At 35.7% G+C, this 8,640-nt stretch overlaps 1 long non-coding RNA gene across 1 annotated transcript; it reads left to right on the top strand.

Moving 5' to 3' along the window:
• The first annotated feature begins 1,273 nt into the window (after nucleotides 1-1,273).
• On the top strand, nucleotides 1,274-8,217 carry LOC102009732. Its single transcript, XR_261036.1, has 2 exons — nucleotides 1,274-1,399; nucleotides 7,861-8,217. It is a non-coding gene; the product is annotated as an uncharacterized LOC102009732 (long non-coding RNA).
• The last annotated feature ends 423 nt before the right edge of the window (nucleotides 8,218-8,640 follow it).

The following is an 8,640-nucleotide window of genomic DNA, read 5'->3' as shown; positions in this document are numbered from 1 at the left end:
ACTTACTATCCCAACCTTGTACTGAGCTTCATGGGTTGCCCCAAAGGCATAGAAGGATGGCTGGAAGTTGTCATTTGACAGCCATCATAAAGTAACACTGTTGCTGCAGACAGTGCTTAGTTTTCAAATAGCAAACTCTAGCCCCTTGATCTATGGTGATCTTCCACAAGAGAATCTGCAGAAACAAGATACCCTCCCCCCCACACAGACATCCAATGAGCCAACTTGTGGTCAGTGAAACAAAATGATGCTTGCTGGTGTTTTGGGGTTGAGCTTTTGGTGTCATAATAAAAAACAGAAGTTCTTATCCAGGTTTTCTATCACATTGAAAATGATTAACCACTTGAAACAATTCAAAAAGACACTATATGTCCAAGGACTACCCATCATGTCACAGCAACTGCATATTATGTAAAACATAGAAGGGTTTCAAAGTCAGAAGGATGAGCAATTAAATTTCTTGTATGTCATATAATCTGTTGTATTGTGAACTGGTCTCTTAACCACTATATTGCTTTTCCCATTGAAGTTTACAATAATTTTATTTCAGTATATTTTAGGGTGTTTTAAATAATTTAGGTAATTGAAATGGCATATACTGACTGCCATTTATTTTGATACATATTTTCCTCATGGTGATTTAGACAGTCTTCAAGCCAATAAAAACATTATTATATATATTTGGCCATTTGGCTATCTACCTGCCCAAGACCTTACATCTTACAGCAAGAAAAATACTGAAGAGCAAAGACCTGACACCATTAACTAGATACAACAAGAAACTCCTCCAAATATTTCTTTCTCTTCGGTAAAGGTACCACATACCTGTTCAATTAAGAAAACCATCCTTATAACACAGAACTTTTTTTTTATTTTTAAGTAGAGCCTAGAACACTTAGCCACTAATAATATGTTGAATGGCAGAGCTACATCCTCAGATTATGCCATGAATTCATAGAGAACAGGTTCCAGCACCTCTGGCTCCCTTCCACAGGTTCTCAGAAAGTGGGCTTCTCTGGGTGGGGCAGGCTGGCACCTCAGTTTAACCAAGGTACCTTTCTCTTTGTCTTCCTTCTTTTCTGGATTCTTTTCCTTGACACGTTTCAGGAAGTCATCTCTTGAGTGCGTCACATGCTCAGTATACATATTAATCCTCTAGGCAAGTATCTTGCCCTCAGTTTGCTTGGTTACAACAATGCCAACAGCACGCTGGGTAACACTGTAGACTCTCAGTTTCTCCATGGTAACCTTTGTGTGGCATTCCTACTGTGAACAGTGTCCACTCCCTTGATGTCTGTAGTATCACCCTTCTTGTACATTCACATGTATGTGGTCAAAGAAACAACCAGTGTTTTCTAAAAGGCTTAGAGAACATACAGAAGATCCCCCTTCTCTTACAGTAAGTTGATTTTCCAACTTTGATACAGCCTCATAGTTCTGAAAGAAACCACACTTAGAATATATTTGTCAAAATGTTCAGGTGATCAGTTTTCAAATATATAATATCATCTATAAGTGGTGTAATTTTACTTTTGTTAAAATTTGTTTTGAATTAAATGTTATATTGTAAATTTTGAAGCTTTGCATAGTTTCCTATAATTTAAGAAAATTTTAAGAACCCAGAAATTCTCATTTTCTTAAAACTTTTATGGAAAAAAATATCATCTGAGTCCACTGTCTTTTAAGAAGAAAATACTTGATAAACTCTTATTCTTCCTTCCCCATGGTTATTTCCCTATTCAGTGTTTTCACTTCTCATTTTTATTATTTTAAATTTTTTTGAAAAATGATTCCTTTCAATCTCCTAGTCACTCAGGTTACAAAACCTATAGTTCTAAACTCTTTTTACTTGCTCAAAAATATGAGCAAGTCCTATTAGTCTTTCTATTAACAGAGTCAATTTCTTTTACTATCATTAGGTAATATACCTTCAGTAATTCACAATTCTTAGATCTGAAGGATGGTTAATATTTTTAAAAGTTCCTTGGGCAGGGGCTATAGCTCAGCAGAACGACACCTGCCTGGTGCAAGCACAAGGTCCTGAATTTGATTCAAAGTTGTTATGGTTTGTCTGGATGTCCCCCCCATCCAAAGCCTGATGCAGTCATGGGGTGGGTTTCTAGATTTTTGACTGATTCATGGTCCAATCTTGGAATTATGGATGAGAGTGCTACACCCACCCTGGGATGGGTAGTTTGCACACAATGTAAGGGAGGGAAAGAGGCTGTTTGTCACGCTCCTCCCCTTTTGCTCTAGTTGCTTTTGCTGTCTTCAGCCGCTATGAACTGTTGCCCTCTGCCATGTGCCATTCTGCCTTGGAGCCAGCTGAGTACAGACTGAAACCTCCACAAACTGTGAGCTAAATAAACCTTTCCTTCCTTAATTTTGGGTGTCAGGTATTTTGTCTCAGCAACAAGAGAAAACTAACCAAGACACCGGTACCTAAAAAATAAAAACAATTCCTTATATATTGGGCAAGAATGTTCACATGATCCTCATAAAAACCTCCATACACTAGACATTACAAAATGAGAAGAAACTTCAACAGGAAAGAGAAATTGGGATGGGGGACATGCAAAAAAGAAGGAAGGGAAAAGAAAACAGAAAAAAAATTATGTATGTATATGATAGTTAAAATTGTTATACTACTAATCTCTCAGTTCATTGAAAACACAGGTTTGTGCTAATATTGTTTGGACAATTAAATGCCAATATCTTGTACTCTGAATAACTAATTTAAAGATAACAATATGCAATGTATTAACCATTGTTACCCTCCTATTACCTTTCTTTGAAATTTTGTTTTGTTTTTCTGTTTAAAATAAGTTTTTTAAAAAACTCCATAAACTTCTGATGAATGAATTTTGACTAGTTTTGACCACCAGAGCTTCCCTGCTAGGTTGTATAAGTAAAAAGGTGCAAGCTTAGGCTTAAATAATGATAGAGACCAGTTTACAGAAATCTAAGGAAGGAACAGTCTAGGCCGAGAGTTAATAAGTACTGTGTTTCTCAGTTGAGAATGAATTAAACAAATATAGGCACGTAAGGTTGATCAAACAATTAAACATTAACCGTTCCTTTCCATAAAGCAATAGAAATCAGTAGTACAACTATCTTAGCCAACCTGTGTATACATACACACATATTTTTTCCCTTCTTTCTTTCTTTTCCCTTTTCTCTCATCCCCATTGTTCCATCCTTTGAGCAATTTCTTTCCATTTCACAATATCTATTATGCCTTTTAGATTTTATTCACTCTTTCAATTTCTTACACTAGGGAGACAATATGGTGTTTACACATGTGGGCCTGGTTTATTTCACCTATGAGTATGGTCTCTAGTTGTGTCCATTTATCTATAAAAGCCTCAAGTTTATCTTTCTTTGTAGCAGAGTAATATTCCATTATATAAAAATACCACATCCTTTTTATCCATTCCTCAGTTGCTGGGAATTTGTTGTTTCCACAATTTAGCTATTATAAATTGCACTGCTATAAACATGGGTGCACATATATTGTTGTGGTTTGATGTTTTTAGTTCTTCTACAATAATACCCAGAAGAGAAACAGCTAGGTTGAAAGGGACTTCTAATCCTAGTCTACTGGGTAATCTTGAGACTGATTTCCACAGTGACTGCACCAGTCTACATTCCCACCAACAGTGGAAAAGTGTTCCTTTATCCCCACAGCCCCTCCAGCATTTGGTATTCACTCATTTCTTGGTGATAGCCATTCTTTCTGGTGTGAGATGGAATCTCAGTGTTGTTTCAATTTGCATTTCTTGAATGACCAGTGATGTTGAACATTTTTTCATGTGTTTATTTGCCATTTGTATCTCTTTACCTGAGAAGTCTGTATTTCATTCTTTTATCTTTAAAATAAAATTTTTAAAAAGAGAGAATAAATTAAACTATATTGACAATGTTGGAAGTGGACTCTGTTTACTAGAATGTAAAAAATGAGGGCAGAGGAAAACATTGCATAATGAAAATGGAATGTAAGCATATCTTTACTGGGTATGGAATTTTAAGTTGACAAAGGTTTTTTTTTATTCTTTTAGAGAGCTGTTTTGTAAATTCTTGAGATGCTACTGCATAGCTAGCTTTGCTCTCAATAAGAATTCTGCAATAATTCTGAAATTTGTCATTCGGTATGTGTCTTTTTTCCCTTCTGCTTTAATTATTTCACTTTTATCACTACTTTTAAACAACTGGGTTGTGGAGTGCTTTATTGTAGATATTTCAGGTCCTCTGCTTTGAGTTCATTGAGTGTCTTGGATCAGTGTGTTTATAGTTTCAATCAAATTGAAAGGCTTGGTCATCAACTTTAATTTTTTCTGTTTTATCCTCCCTCTAATTACCTACACACCCAAGTAATTTTATTCTACAGGTCTTCTGCATACTCTCTCAGATATAAAAATGAGCCTTTTTACTCTGTGTGGAAATATGAATGAAACCTAGCCTTGTGTGAGTTCCAGGGGTTGTTCTCGTGTTTATTTCTGGACTTCTTTCTCCCACTTCAGTATCTCCTAATCAGAATGCAGATAAGGACTCAGGAGAAACTCCTCCCACATTTCGACAGCTCTACAGTAGCTTTCTCCTTAAACTTCTGTTTGTTTCATCCTCAGAACTCTGAACTCTTTTTCTACAGCTGAGGGAGACCACAGACTTAAGTTTGCTGATCCCCCCCCCTGAGTTTGGGCCTAGCAATTCCCTCTGAGCACTAACTACACTGCTGCACCTAGAATGCTCAAAATTTTTTGTTTCCCTTCTGTTCTGAATTACTCTTATGCTGTTCTCTCCATAATGTCTAAATATATTCTCACATAGATTTTGCCTACTACTTTAGTTATGTAATGTGGAAAGGTAGAGTATGTCTCTCTTATTAATTTACAAAGGAAACAAAAAGTCTCATCAATGGAGTTTGGATTAAAGTACCATTAAATGGTCACCTTTTGTGAAGTGTTAAGCCAGAGTGTGATATTAGGTGTGTTCTTTTTTTCTTTTTGTTGGTATATGTTTATGATACACAACATCACATTTGTTTGGAGAAACTAGGATATATATGTCATATTTTGATCATTTGTATCCCATTTCCACATAAACACTTCCCTCTCCCCTTCTCCTGATTCCATCCCCTGTCTCCAAGATGTCTGCCTCCTTGCCTCCTAAAATCTCCTTTATTTTACTTGTTTAAATTTAACAGAGAATGAAAACCTAGGTTTGTTTTTAACATCATTTTTCTTAGAAAAGAATAGGTTTGAGGACTAGAGTGAGAAAAGAGAGATCAAGTAGGGGTTTATTGCTCTAGTACAGGATGGCGATACTAATTTTTTGGACCAAGTCCATTGAGGTAAAGGTAATAGAATTAGATGCTTGGGGATATTATTAGCAACAGATCTCACAGATCCTACTGTGTGACTGGATGTGGAGTGGAAGAAAATAAGAGTAACCAACACAAATACACACTTTCAGGCTAAGGTGGATGAATAAGGATGCCATTTGCCACTCCTCTGAGCTCAGAGGAAAACAGTAGCTATAGAGCTTGGAGAAGAGTTGGAATTTATTTTTTATAAATTTGATTTCTCAACTGAGAAACTCAACCTATACACTTTTAATTTTATTGATTTTATTTTTCATCTTATTGTATTACTACTTTCTTCTACTCATGCTTTGTGTGACAATTTGCCTCCTCAATTGCCTTTTGCTATGCAAATGTTGTTTTCCTTCCCCTCTAACGCTTTTACATTTTCATCATTAGCTTATATTCTTTTGGAGGTTAGTCCTGAAATGTGTACTCTCATATCATTGTCAAAACTTACTCAATATGTATAGCTGGCAAAGAGGTTTCTAAAACACATGTCTGAACATGTTGTGCTTTGCATACAATTCTTTAATAGTTTCTCCTGCCTGAGGAAAAAATTCATAACTGCAATTCATCTTATGTCAGAAGTTTACTTCTTACCAATTTCATTCACAATGCTCTCTAAAAGAACAGAAGTTTTCAACTGCCTTTATAAAGTCCCAAAATATGATGGCGCATTTTCTTTATTTTTTGACACCTTCTTGCAGTAGCAAAGGCTTCACACTCAATTTTTCCCCATGGCACTGAGACAAAATGACTTAGCTGACAAGAAGTCAAGAACCTGAGCATTTTGTGGTACCTGTTTTATTGACTCTAGAAAAATGGCACTATTTTTAATTTTTTATTTAAAATTTGGCAGAGTTAAGAAATCAGTTCTTGATTAAATTAATTACAGTTAAAGTATTAAATGGCAAGAATGTGTACCTCTCTTTGATTATATCCTGTTTTTCTTCTCTTTATGGTGGTGTTCTTCTACCTAAGCACTATGAATACAATGTAGGCATTTTCCGATGTAGAGCAATCTCGGAAGTGGGATACAAAGAAAGCGAGTTGAGAATAACGTAGGTAATTTCTCTAGCTTTTCCTTTAACCACATGTTTTTAAAAGCAATGCATCTGATAAAGTTGTAGCTACGATTTTTCTATCTTTTAACCATGAAGTCAAAAGTCCTATAGCTATAGTTATGGGAAAGAAAAAGTAGCAGGAACTGGGCTCATCTATAAGGATATTCCTTACCTGAAGATCTTTCTGACCATTAGTTTTTGAAGATTACAGATTGTGTTTTTCCATTTTCCAGTTGAATAGTTAATCCCCTTCACAGCCCAGTCAATACACATTTTTCCAAGCCTAAGTCTCAGATCAGACTGCAGACACCTAAAATCTATTCCATTTTCACTATCAATTCTCAGTAAACGTAATTCTATATGACACCATTAGAGATATTTCATCTCATGGTATTGTGGAAATTAAGCTTACCATTTACATCTAAGTATTTATGGTTCCTGACACCAATCAGTAAATCCTGTCTGAAATGTTTCCCTGTCACCAAACCTGCATGAGAATCCTAATTATCAATGTTCTTAGTACTGATTGAAATTAAAAGTGATGTTGATTGATTTCAGCAAACATTTCTAAGTTAAGGTACTTTCAGGAATTGCTACCCTTGTTAGAAATGTTGTGGCAGGAGAAATCAAACATGTTCCCAAGACTTACATCTCTTCACATAGTATATACCGTATAAGGGTGTTTCTGTCCTTGCTCTCAGAGTTCTGTCTCTTGTACTGACAGATGTCTCTGTTAGCTGAAACTTTTATTCAATGTGTAATACTGTTGGATTTTGGTAAATGCAAGCATAATGACAGTTTTCTCTGGCATTTCTGAGCTGGCTCCCAATTAACTTCAGTGGAATCTTTGCTATTTCCAACTCTTTTGATACAAATTTATGAGAAATCTCTGATTTCAAAAATGACCAATATATGTAGTGTGTATCAGTTTTATTGCCAATTTCAAACATGAATTTTGTTTGTGTTTTTAAAATTGAAATTCGTTCCATGGTAGATATTAATGACAATTGATAGATTTTTTGAGAGTATGATTTTACAACGTCTCTATAGTCTCTAAAAATTAGCTTTACTATGTTCAACAATAAATTTCATAATTTTTTCATGCACTATACCTAAAATGTTTAAGAAACATGAAAGGTGGAACTTAACCACGCTTACTGTTGTATTGTTATACCAAAGGAAAAGGACAGTGTTCCTCTTATTGCCTCCTGCATTAAAAGAAATCCTATGAAAGAGCTTCCTTTTGCTCTCTGTAACTGTAAGTCTGGAGATGCCATAGCTGCCTTGTCCTCCACTGGGACATATTTGATATGAGTATATAGTTGCTCAAAATACCTAGACAGCAGAAAGCTTCACTTGTTAGTTCAGTGCAGTAATTTAAAGATTTCAGGGGTCAGGCTAATAAGTTCTTTGATCTTCTTATTTTACATGCAGAAAAGCAACTGACAGCCCTCACAGCACTGTTTCACCAATGAAGAAGAATGAGTAGAAGGAGGAAACACCAGGAGCTTCTGACTACATCTTACTGGTGAGAAATGTGTTGCAAGTGTCCTTACCGCAAAACAGTCTGAGAGGAAAAACTTGGCTGCACAGTCTCTACAGTAGAACAAGGAAGACAAGAGGAGAGTTGGAAATGTTTGTTGAGTAAGCCAACCTACAACATCTGCCAGTTTTTCTTTTAGAGATTTAATTTCAGACCTCATTTCAAGATGGTTTCTCCCTCCGCTCATTTTCAGTAGCTGCAAATGTACAAGAAGGAAATTTGCTGAAAAATAAACTCAGATAAAGAAATGGATGTTTTTGGTTTTTATATAAAAGGATAAGTGATTTAGATGATAGTGTCAAAAATCTTTCTTAAAAAAATCACTGTAAGGGAAAAGTTCTAGTCCCTCACTCTGGAGCTGACCTTATACTCCCAGCTGGATATCAGCATGGAGACAGGATGATAAATGCATTATATGTTATGTTCTTTACTCTTTTGACTACAGCGTCTATTGTGGTTGCCCATTTCCGTCTTACCATTATATGTCAAGGTGGAAGGGGTACATAATTTCTCCCTTTACTTTAGATCAGGAGTAACCACACTTAAGAAGTTGTATACTCAAGGAGCTGTAACTGTGGGGCCTACTGACACTGGGAGCTGATTAGGTTGATGTTGTAATTGGATCTTTGAGTCAGTGAATACTCCATATAAAGAAAAGTAAATCGCTGCGC

Source organism: Chinchilla lanigera, unplaced genomic scaffold, assembly GCF_000276665.1.
Source record: "Chinchilla lanigera isolate Chin_1 unplaced genomic scaffold, ChiLan1.0 scaffold00023, whole genome shotgun sequence".
NCBI lineage: Eukaryota > Metazoa > Chordata > Mammalia > Rodentia > Chinchillidae > Chinchilla > Chinchilla lanigera.
The sequence above is the reverse complement of the archived record's forward strand: the minus strand, read 5'-3'. Positions and strand labels throughout refer to the sequence as shown.